The sequence below is a fragment of the Somniosus microcephalus genome, chromosome 18, assembly GCF_052327205.1.
Source record: "Somniosus microcephalus isolate GS21.2 chromosome 18, FLI_Smic_1.0, whole genome shotgun sequence".
Taxonomy (NCBI): Eukaryota; Metazoa; Chordata; class Chondrichthyes; order Squaliformes; family Somniosidae; genus Somniosus; species Somniosus microcephalus.
Genome location: NC_141004.1, coordinates 81,983,532 through 81,996,031, shown reverse-complemented (window position 1 = coordinate 81,996,031; position 12,500 = coordinate 81,983,532).

The window sequence follows — 12,500 nt, the reverse complement described above, 5'->3', positions numbered from 1 at the left end:
TCCGCAACGGCGGGAGATTGCCTGGGTTTGGCCGGCCGGCAGTCGAACGCCTTTCGCTCCGGACTCCCGTGTCCGATTTCGGTCAGGGAGGGCTCGTTGGAAAGCCCCGGCGCTGGCGCACACTATATTATCGGCCTGGACCCCGGCAAGTTCGGGAAAGTGTCGCAGTCCCGTAGCGGCTGCCGCCCCGTCGGTCAGCGGCAGCTTATCGGGGATAACTTCGGGACGGAAAGTCCGATCCGGTTGGGGTGAACTGCGACTGAACGGGGTGGGGGGGCCGCACAGACCAGTAGCGGGCTTGTGCAGCTGCCGCTTGGCCCGGCCGAGGTACAGCCGTTGGCTGGAGACCGCTTTCCGACTGCTGAGCCGGAGCCGCGGGGGCCCACCTTGACGCGCCGGCTGTACTAGCAAGCCAGGGGCAAGGGGCATCCAGTGGTACCGGAACGGAGTCGGTCCGACACCGGGAAGCCGGGTGCCCGTCGCTCCGAATCGAGCCCGGTGTTTTCGTGCGTGTAACAGGGCGGGCGTTTGGACCCGGTTGTCCGGGAGCGGGTCCGCAACGGCGGGAGGTTGCCTGTGTTTGGCCGGCCGGCAGTCGAACGCCTTTGGCTCCGGACTCCCGTGTCCGATTTCGGTCAGGGAGGGCTCGTTGGAAAGCCCCGGCGCTGGCGCACACTATATTATCGGCCTGGACCCCGGCAAGTTCGGGAAAGTGTCGCAGTCCCGTAGCCGCTGCCGCCCCGTCGGTCAGCGGCAGCTTATCGGGGATAACTTCGGGACGGAAAGTCCGATCCGGTTGGGGTGAACTGCTACTGAACGGGGTGGGGGGGCCGCACAGACCAGTAGCGGGCTTGTGCAGCTGCCGCTTGGCCCGGCCGAGGTACAGCCGTTGGCTGGAGACCGCTTTCCGACTGCTGAGCCGGAGCCGCGGGGGCCCACCTTGACGCGCCGGCTGTCCTAGCAAGCCAGGGGCAAGGGGCATCCAGTGGTACCGGAACGGAGTCGGTCCGACACCGGGAAGCCGGGTGCCCGTCGCTCCGAATCGAGCCCGGTGTTTTCGTGCGTGTAACAGGGCGGGCGTTTGGACCCGGTTGTCCGGGAGCGGGTCCGCAACGGCGGGAGGTTGCCTGAGTTTGGCCGGCCGGCAGTCGAACGCCTTTGGCTCCGGACTCCCGTGTCCGATTTCGGTCAGGGAGGGCTCATTGGAAAGCCCCGGCGCTGGCGCACACTATATTATCGGACTGGATCCCGGCAACTTCGGGAAAGTGTCGGCGACCCGTACCGGCTGCCGCCCCGTCGGTCAGCGGCAGCTTATCGGGGATAACTTCGGGAAGGAAAGTCCGATCCGGTCGGGGTCAACTGCCACTGAACGGGGTGGCGGGGCCGCACAGACCAGTAGCGGGCTTGTGTAGCTGCCCCTTTCCCCGGCCGAGGTACAGCCGTTGGCTGGAGACCGCTTTCCGACTGCTGAGCCGGAGCCGCGGGGGCCCACCTTGACGCGCCGGCTGTCCTAGCAAGCCAGGGGCAAGGGGCATCCAAGGGTACCGGAACGGAGTCGGTCCGACACCGGGAAGCCGGGTGCCCGTCGCTCCGAATCGAGCCCGGTGTTTTCGTGCGTGTAACGAGGCGGGCGTTTGGACCCGGTTGTCCTGGAGCGGGTCCGCAACGGCGGGGGATTGCCTGTGTTTGGCCGGCCGGCAGTCGAACGCCTATCGCTCTGGACTCCCGTGTCCGATTTCGGTCAGGGAGGGCTCGTTGGAAAGCCCCGGCGCTGGCGCACACTATATTATCGGCCTGGACCCCGGCAAGTTCGGCAAAGTGTCGCCATCCCGCAGCGGCTGACGGGCCGCCGGTGAGCGGCAGCTTATCGGGCATAACTTCGGGAGGGAAAGTCCGATCCGGTCCGGATCAACGGCAGCCGAACGGGGTGGCGGGCCCGCACAGACCAGTGCCTGGCTTGTGTAGCTGCCCCTTTCCCCGGCCGAGGTACAGCCGTTGGCTGGAGACCACTTTCCGACCACTGAGACGGCGGGGCGGGGGGCGGCCTGCACGCGCCGGCTGCCAGAGCAAGCCAGGGGCAAGGGGCATCCAACGGTATCTGAACGGAGTCGGTCCGACACCGGGAAGCCGGGTGCCCGTCGCTCCGAATCGAGCCTGGGGTGTACGTGTGTTTAACAAGGCGGGCGTTTGGACCCGGTTGCCCGGCACAAGTCGAACGCCTGTCGCTCCCGACTCCCGTGTCCGATTTCGTTCGGGGATGGCTCGTTGGAAAGCCCCGGCTCCGGCGCACACTATATTGCCGAAGTGGCCCCGGGCGAGTTCGGGAAAGTGTCGCCGTCCCGCAGCGGCTGACGGGCCGTCGGTCAGCGGCAGCTTATCGGGGATAACTTCGGGAAGGAAAGTCCGATCCGGTCGGGGACAACGGCAGCTGAACGGGGTGGCGGGGCCGCACAGAGCAGTGCCTCGCTTGTGTAGCTGCCTCTTTCCGCGGCCGAGGTACAGCCGTTGGCTGGAGACCGCTTTCCGACCACTGAGACGGCGGGGCAGGGGGCGGCCTGCACGCGCCGGCTGCCAGAGCAAGCCAGGGGCAAGGGGCATCCAGCGGTATCTGAACGGAGTCGGTCCGACACCGAGAAGCCGGGTGCCCGTCGCTCCGAAGCGAGACCGGGGTTTTTCGTGTGTAACGTGGCGGGCCTTTGGACCCGGTTGGCCGGGCGGCAGTGGAACACACACAGACACTCGCATACACTGAGAGAGACAGAGAGAAGATAGAGATACACAGAGTGAGAAAGACAAAGTCAACTCAGTAACTGAAATGTGAAAACTGACAACTGGGAAACCAAAAGTCAGAGTGGCAAATGATGAACCAAGGTGGCAAATGATTAACTGAAAACTTGTCATTCACATTTGGGACGGAATTCAGGATGGGAATGTATTCGGCCGCCTTACCGGGGCTTGGGGGTGCTGCTTTCCCGCTTGTGGAACCGAGTTGGGGTCGTCAAATGGCCTGGTGCATTGTTTGAAACACTGGTTAATGAGTTGTCAAGGTCGGAAATCATAGAACATAAGAGCAGCTCATTAACTGAAATTTTGAACATCGACAACTGGTTAACCAAAAGCCAGAGCGACAAATGATTAACCAAGGAGGCAACTCATTAACTGAATTTCGAACATCGACAACTGGTTAACCAAGAGTCAGAGCGACAAATGATTAACCAAGGAGGCAACTCAGTAACTGAATTTCGAACATCGACAACTGGTTAACCAAGAGTCAGAGCGACAAATGATTAACCAAGGAGGCAACTCAGTAACTGAATTTCGAACATCGACAACTGGGTAACCAAAAGACACAGGGACAAATGAGTAACCAAAGGGCCAACTCATTAACTGAAATTTCAAAGAGGCAACTCATTAACTGAAATTTTGAACATCGACAACTGGTTAACCAAATGTCAGAGCGACAAATGAGTAACCAAGCAGGCAACTGATTAACTGAAAACTTGTCATTCACATTTGGGACGGAATTCACGATGGGAATGTATTCGGCCCCCTTACCGGGCCTTGGGGTGCTGCTTTCCCGCTTGTGGAACCGAGTTGGGGTCGTCAAATGGCCTGGTGCATTGTTTGAAACACTGGTTAATGAGTTGTCAAGGTAGGAAATCATAGAACATAAGAGCAGCTCATTAACTGAAATTTTGAACATCGACAACTGGGTAACCAAAAGCCAGAGCGACAAATGATTAACCAAGGAGGCAACTCATTAACTGAATTTCGAACATCGACAACTGGTTAACCAAATGTCAGAGCGACAAATGATTAACCAAGGAGGCAACTCATTAACTGAATTTCGAACATCGACAACTGGTTAACCAAAAGACACAGGGACAAATGAGTAACCAAAGGGCCAACTCATTAACTGAAATTTCAAAGAGGCAACTCATTAACTGAAATTTTGAACATCGACAACTGGTTAACCAAAAGCCAGAGCGACAAATGATTAACCAAGGAGGCAACTCATTAACTGAATTTCGAACATCGACAACTGGTTAACCAAAAGACACAGGGACAAATGAGTAACCAAAGGGCCAACTCATTAACTGAAATTTCAAAGAGGCAACTCATTAACTGAAATTTTGAACATCGACAACTGGTTAACCAAAAGCCAGAGCGACAAATGATTAACCAAGGAGGCAACTCATTAACTGAATTTCGAACATCGACAACTGGGTAACCAAAAGACACAGGGACAAATGAGTAACCAAAGGGCCAACTCATTAACTGAAATTTCAAAGAGGCTACTCATTAACTGAAATTTGAACATCGACAACTGGTTAACCAAATGTCAGAGCGACAAATGAGTAACCAAGCAGGCAACTGATTAACTGAAAACTTGTCTTTCACATTTGGGACGGAATTCACGATGGGAATGTATTCGGCCCCCTTACCGGGCCTTGGGGTGCTGCTTTCCCGCTTGTGGAACCGAGTTGGGGTCGTCAAATGGCCTGGTGCATTGTTTGAAACACTGGTTAATGAGTTGTCAAGGTAGGAAATCATAGAACATAAGAGCAGCTCATTAACTGAAATTTTGAACATCGACAACTGGTTAACCAAAAGCCAGAGCGACAAATGATTAACCAAGGAGGCAACTCATTAACTGAATTTCGAACATCGACAACTGGTTAACCAAAAGACACAGGGACAAATGAGTAACCAAAGGGCCAACTCATTAACTGAAATTTCAAAGAGGCAACTCAATAACTGAAATTTTGAACATCGACAACTGGTTAACCAAAAGCCAGAGCGACAAATGATTAACCAAGGAGGCAACTCATTAACTGAATTTCGAACATCGACAACTGGGTAACCAAAAGACACAGGGACAAATGAGTAACCAAAGGGCCAACTCATTAACTGAAATTTCAAAGAGGCTACTCATTAACTGAAATTTGAACATCGACAACTGGTTAACCAAATGTCAGAGCGACAAATGAGTAACCAAGCAGGCAACTGATTAACTGAAAACTTGTCATTCACATTTGGGACGGAATTCACGATGGGAATGTATTCGGCCCCCTTACCGGGCCTTGGGGTGCTGCTTTCCCGCTTGTGGAACCGAGTTGGGGTCGTCAAATGGCCTGGTGCATTGTTTGAAACACTGGTTAATGAGTTGTCAAGGTCGGAAATCATAGAACATAAGAGCAGCTCATTAACTGAAATTTTGAACATCGACAACTGGTTAACCAAAAGCCAGAGCGACAAATTATTAACCAAGGAGGCAACTCATTAACTGAATTTCGAACATCGACAACTGGTTAACCAAAAGACACAGGGACAAATGAGTCACCAAAGGGCCAACTCATTAACTGAAATTTCAAAGAGGCAACTCATTAACTGAAATTTTGAACATCGCCAACTGGTTAACCAAAAGCCAGAGCGACAAATGATTAACCAAGGAGGCAACTCATTAACTGAATTTCGAACATCGACAACTGGTTAACCAAGAGTCAGAGCGACAAATGATTAACCAAGGAGGCAACTCATTAACTGAATTTCGAACATCGACAACTGGTTAACCAAGAGTCAGGGCGACAAATGATTAACCAAGGAGGCAACTCATTAACTGAATTTCGAACATCGACAACTGGGTAACCAAAAGACACAGGGACAAATGAGTAACCAAAGGGCCAACTCATTAACTGAAATTTCAAAGAGGCAACTCATTAACTGAAATTTTGAACATCGACAACTGGTTAACCAAATGTCAGAGCGACAAATGAGTAACCAAGCAGGCAACTGATTAACTGAAAACTTGTCATTCACATTTGGGACGGAATTCACGATGGGAATGTATTCGGCCCCCTTACCGGGCCTTGGGGTGCTGCTTTCCCGCTTGTGGAACCGAGTTGGGGTCGTCAAATGGCCTGGTGCATTGTTTGAAACACTGGTTAATGAGTTGTCAAGGTCGGAAATCATAGAACATAAGAGCAGCTCATTAACTGAAATTTTGAACATCGACAACTGGTTAACCAAAAGCCAGAGCGACAAATGATTAACCAAGGAGGCAACTCATTAACTGAATTTCGAACATCGACAACTGGTTAACCAAAAGACACAGGGACAAATGAGTAACCAAAGGGCCAACTCATTAACTGAAATTTCAAAGAGGCAACTCAATAACTGAAATTTTGAACATCGACAACTGGTTAACCAAAAGCCAGAGCGACAAATGATTAACCAAGGAGGCAACTCATTAACTGAATTTCGAACATCGACAACTGGGTAACCAAAAGACACAGGGACAAATGAGTAACCAAAGGGCCAACTCATTAACTGAAATTTCAAAGAGGCTACTCATTAACTGAAATTTGAACATCGACAACTGGTTAACCAAATGTCAGAGCGACAAATGAGTAACCAAGCAGGCAACTGATTAACTGAAAACTTGTCATTCACATTTGGGACGGAATTCACGATGGGAATGTATTCGGCCCCCTTACCGGGCCTTGGGGTGCTGCTTTCCCGCTTGTGGAACCGAGTTGGGGTCGTCAAATGGCCTGGTGCATTGTTTGAAACACTGGTTAATGAGTTGTCAAGGTCGGAAATCATAGAACATAAGAGCAGCTCATTAACTGAAATTTTGAACATCGACAACTGGTTAACCAAAAGCCAGAGCGACAAATGATTAACCAAGGAGGCAACTCATTAACTGAATTTCGAACATCGACAACTGGTTAACCAAAAGACACAGGGACAAATGAGTCACCAAAGGGCCAACTCATTAACTGAAATTTCAAAGAGGCAACTCATTAACTGAAATTTTGAACATCGACAACTGGTTAACCAAAAGCCAGAGCGACAAATGATTAACCAAGGAGGCAACTCATTAACTGAATTTCGAACATCGACAACTGGTTAACCAAGAGTCAGAGCGACAAATGATTAACCAAGGAGGCAACTCATTAACTGAATTTCGAACATCGACAACTGGTTAACCAAGAGTCAGGGCGACAAATGATTAACCAAGGAGGCAACTCATTAACTGAATTTCGAACATCGACAACTGGGTAACCAAAAGACACAGGGACAAATGAGTAACCAAAGGGCCAACTCATTAACTGAAATTTCAAAGAGGCAACTCATTAACTGAAATTTTGAACATCGACAACTGGTTAACCAAATGTCAGAGCGACAAATGAGTAACCAAGCAGGCAACTGATTAACTGAAAACTTGTCATTCACATTTGGGACGGAATTCACGATGGGAATGTATTCGGCCCCCTTACCGGGCCTTGGGGTGCTGCTTTCCCGCTTGTGGAACCGAGTTGGGGTCGTCAAATGGCCTGGTGCATTGTTTGAAACACTGGTTAATGAGTTGTCAAGGTCGGAAATCATAGAACATAAGAGCAGCTCATTAACTGAAATTTTGAACATCGACAACTGGTTAACCAAAAGCCAGAGCGACAAATGATTAACCAAGGAGGCAACTCATTAACTGAATTTCGAACATCGACAACTGGTTAACCAAAAGACACAGGGACAAATGAGTAACCAAAGGGCCAACTCATTAACTGAAATTTCAAAGAGGCAACTCAATAACTGAAATTTTGAACATCGACAACTGGTTAACCAAAAGCCAGAGCGACAAATGATTAACCAAGGAGGCAACTCATTAACTGAATTTCGAACATCGACAACTGGGTAACCAAAAGACACAGGGACAAATGAGTAACCAAAGGGCCAACTCATTAACTGAAATTTCAAAGAGGCTACTCATTAACTGAAATTTGAACATCGACAACTGGTTAACCAAATGTCAGAGCGACAAATGAGTAACCAAGCAGGCAACTGATTAACTGAAAACTTGTCATTCACATTTGGGACGGAATTCACGATGGGAATGTATTCGGCCCCCTTACCGGGCCTTGGGGTGCTGCTTTCCCGCTTGTGGAACCGAGTTGGGGTCGTCAAATGGCCTGGTGCATTGTTTGAAACACTGGTTAATGAGTTGTCAAGGTAGGAAATCATAGAACATAAGAGCAGCTCATTAACTGAAATTTTGAACATCGACAACTGGTTAACCAAAAGCCAGAGCGACAAATGATTAACCAAGGAGGCAACTCAGTAACTGAATTTCGAACATCGACAACTGGTTAACCAAAAGACACAGGGACAAATGAGTAACCAAAGGGCCAACTCATTAACTGAAATTTCAAAGAGGCAACTCATTAACTGAAATTTTGAACATCGACAACTGGTTAACCAAAAGCCAGAGCGACAAATGATTAACCAAGGAGGCAACTCATTAACTGAATTTCGAACATCGACAACTGGTTAACCAAAAGACACAGGGACAAATGAGTAACCAAAGGGCCAACTCATTAACTGAAATTTCAAAGAGGCTACTCATTAACTGAAATTTGAACATCGACAACTGGTTAACCAAATGTCAGAGCGACAAATGAGTAACCAAGCAGGCAACTGATTAACTGAAAACTTGTCATTCACATTTGGGACGGAATTCACGATGGGAATGTATTCGGCCCCCTTACCGGGCCTTGGGGTGCTGCTTTCCCGCTTGTGGAACCGAGTTGGGGTCGTCAAATGGCCTGGTGCATTGTTTGAAACACTGGTTAATGAGTTGTCAAGGTCGGAAATCATAGAACATAAGAGCAGCTCATTAACTGAAATTTTGAACATCGACAACTGGTTAACCAAAAGCCAGAGCGACAAATGATTAACCAAGGAGGCAACTCATTAACTGAATTTCGAACATCGACAACTGGTTAACCAAAAGACACAGGGACAAATGAGTAACCAAAGGGCCAACTCATTAACTGAAATTTCAAAGAGGCAACTCATTAACTGTAATTTTGAACATCGACAACTGGTTAACCAAAAGCCAGAGCGACAAATGATTAACCAAGGAGGCAACTCATTAACTGAATTTCGAACATCGACAACTGGGTAACCAAAAGACACAGGGACAAATGAGTAACCAAAGGGCCAACTCATTAACTGAAATTTCAAAGAGGCTACTCATTAACTGAAATTTGAACATCGACAACTGGTTAACCAAATGTCAGAGCGACAAATGAGTAACCAAGCAGGCAACTGATTAACTGAAAACTTGTCATTCACATTTGGGACGGAATTCACGATGGGAATGTATTCGGCCCCCTTACCGGGCCTTGGGGTGCTGCTTTCCCGCTTGTGGAACCGAGTTGGGGTCGTCAAATGGCCTGGTGCATTGTTTGAAACACTGGTTAATGAGTTGTCAAGGTAGGAAATCATAGAACATAAGAGCAGCTCATTAACTGAAATTTTGAACATCGACAACTGGTTAACCAAGAGTCAGAGCGACAAATGATTAACCAAGGAGGCAACTCATTAACTGAATTTCGAACATCGACAACTGGTTAACCAAAAGACACAGGGACAAATGAGTAACCAAAGGGCCAACTCATTAACTGAAATTTCAAAGAGGCAACTCATTAACTGTAATTTTGAACATCGACAACTGGTTAACCAAAAGCCAGAGCGACAAATGAGTAACCAAGGAGGCAACTCATTAACTGAATTTCGAACATCGACAACTGGTTAACCAAAAGACACAGGGACAAATGAGTAACCAAAGGGCCAACTCATTAACTGAAATTTCAAAGAGGCAACTCATTAACTGAATTTCGAACATCGACAACTGGTTAACCAAATGTCAGAGCGACAAATGATTAACCAAGCAGGCAACTGATTAACTGAAATTTTAAAATTGACAACTGGATAACCAAAAGTGGGAACTCATGCTTCGGACGGGCTTACATACGGCAGGCTGACGCCCGGCAGAGGCCCGGGCTTCGCCTCCCTTGCGTAAGCGACCGTCTCCGAATCGATTAAAGGCGTAAAATCGGAGTTCAGAGCGGGAAAATTTTTTCCCGAAAACGGCCGGAAAAAAAAAAATGTCTCCTTTTCCGCCGAGCAGGGTGGCATTCGAACGGGCACGGGAAGCCGCGTCTAACGGTGTAAAAACGGCTTGGCTCCGACGCGGGAGTGCGGAGATATGGCCGTTCAAAGTTGTACTGGAAGTCCGGAAGGAGAAAAATTTGACTGCCTGTAGCCGAAAAAAGTTCCAGCGGTCGGTCACAAAAGTCAAATCCGTCCCGCTGATTTGACACTTGTCATTTCTGGCAGGGGGGATTGGCGGGGTACCTGGAGAATGGTAGGAGGTGGTTTTTCGAGACTTTGTCTGTTTTCCAGATTACTGTCTAGGGCCTCCAGGTCTGCAGAGACCGACCCGGGCTGCCGTCCAACCGACTTTTAACCCTTTTTGGGTGGAAATTTATTTCCATTTTTAACCAATTTTCGGGTTTTTGGTCGGGCTTAAAAACGGCAGCCTGACGCCCGGCAGAGGCCGGGGCTTCGGCTCCCTTGCGTAAGGGACCGTATACGAAACGATTAAAGCCGAAAAATCCGAGTTCAGAGCGGGAATTTTTTTTCCCGAAATCGGCCGAAAAATAAAAAAATTCTCCTTTTCCGCCGAGCAGGGCGGCATTCGAACGGGCACGGGAAGCCGCGTCTAACGGTGTAAAAACGGCTTGGCTCCGACGCGGGAGTGCGGAGATATGGCCGTTCAAAGTTGTACTGGAAGTCCGGAAGGAGAAAAATTTGACTGCCTGTAGCCGAAAAAAGTTCCAGCGGTCGGTCACAAAAGTCAAATCCGTCCCGCTGATTTGACACTTGTCATTTCTGGCAGGGGGGATTGGCGGGGTACCTGGAGAATGGTAGGAGGTGGTTTCTCGAGACTTTGTCTGTTTTCCAGATTACTGTCTAGGGCCTCCAGGTCTGCAGAGACCGACCAGGGCTGCCGTCCAACCGACTTTTAACCCTTTTTGGGTGGAAATTTATTTCCATTTTTAACCAATTTTCGGGTTTTTGGTCGGGCTTAAAAAACGGCAGCCTGACGCCTGGCAGAGGCCGGGGCTTCGGCTCCCCTTGCGTAAGGGACCGTATTCGACCCGATTAAGCCCCGAAAATGGATCCAAATGTCGGCCGACCAAGTAAGCTTGCTGGGGAGAGAGACTAAGTGCCGGGCTGGGCACCTCATTAACCAGTGAAAAGTTTTGGCTGCTGGAGAGACTAAGTCCCAGCCTGGGCACATCATTAACCATAAATGAAAAAGGCGAGGCCGAGTCTGGTGCATGGCTAACTGATTAACCAAATTGGCAAGGCCCGGGCTGAAAGTGAATGAGCGACCCGTGGCCAGGGGGCTGGAATGCGGGAGAGAATCCAACCCCCAAAATATGGAAGTCCGATGAGAAAATATTCGGCCGCCTTTTGCGGGCCTCGGGTGTTGCTTCCCGGCCTGGGAAAGTGAGTTGCTCCCGCCGAATTGACATGTGCATTTAACGATTTCGAGACATGATTAACCAAAACGCGGAAGTCCGATGAGAAAATATTAGGGCCCTTCAAGCGGGCCTCCGGTGATGCTTTCCGGCTTGGGAAAGTGAATTGCTCCCGCCGAATTGACATGTGCATTTAACGATTTCGAGACATGATTAACCAAAACGCGGAAGTCCGATGAGAAAATATTCGGCCGCCTTTTGCGGGCCTCGGGTGTTGCTTCCCGGCCTGGGAAAGTGATTTGCTACCGCCAAATTGACATGTGTCATTTCTGGCAAGTGTCTCAGGACATAGTTAATGAGTTGCAGTTTGGGAAATCATTAACCTCGTCGGAAGTCCCGATGAAGAAAAAAAAAAGTGCCATTTGCGGGGATTTGGGTGCTCCTGGTCGGATAGAGGTGGCCGTTTGACCCGCTGATTTGACACTTGTCATTTCTGGCAGGGGGGGTTGGCGGGGTGCCCGGAGATTTTCGGGAACACGATTTTCAGAACAAAATTCACTCAGCGGGAGCACTTTGAAAATGCCCGAAAAGTGTTACTTTGCTAAAAGGCTCATTTTATCAATATAGAGACCTTTCAAAGAGTATTGGAAAGTCATATTAAAGTGGTTTTGTGGCTTTTATGACTTAATGACAAAAAACTCTAAGTGTGAATCTGAAATCGTAGACAGACAGCAGAAACATATAAATAATTCCAGCGTCTAAGTTTCATTTGCTGTCTGTCACACAGGTGCCTCTGAACCGGTCAGGGCCTGTGACCCCACTGAGCTTGTGTTTTGTGGCTTATGCACACGCAGTGTTTGCACCAAGTTCCCCTGTGTTGTGCGCTCAGTGGGCCCGTCCAAGACAGCAGAAACAAGATGTACATGCCAGCGTCTTTAAAGTTTCATTTGTTGTCTTGTCACACAGGTGCCTCTGAACCGGTCAGGGCCTGTGACCCCACTGAGTTGTTTACTGGGGCTAATGCACAAGCAGTGTTTTGTCAGAGAGTTCCACTGTGTTGTGCGCTCAGTGGGTCCGTCTAAAATGACAAGACAGCAGAAACATTCCAGCGAGTTTCATTTGTTGTCTTGTCACACAGGTGCCTCTGAACGGGTCAGGGCCTGT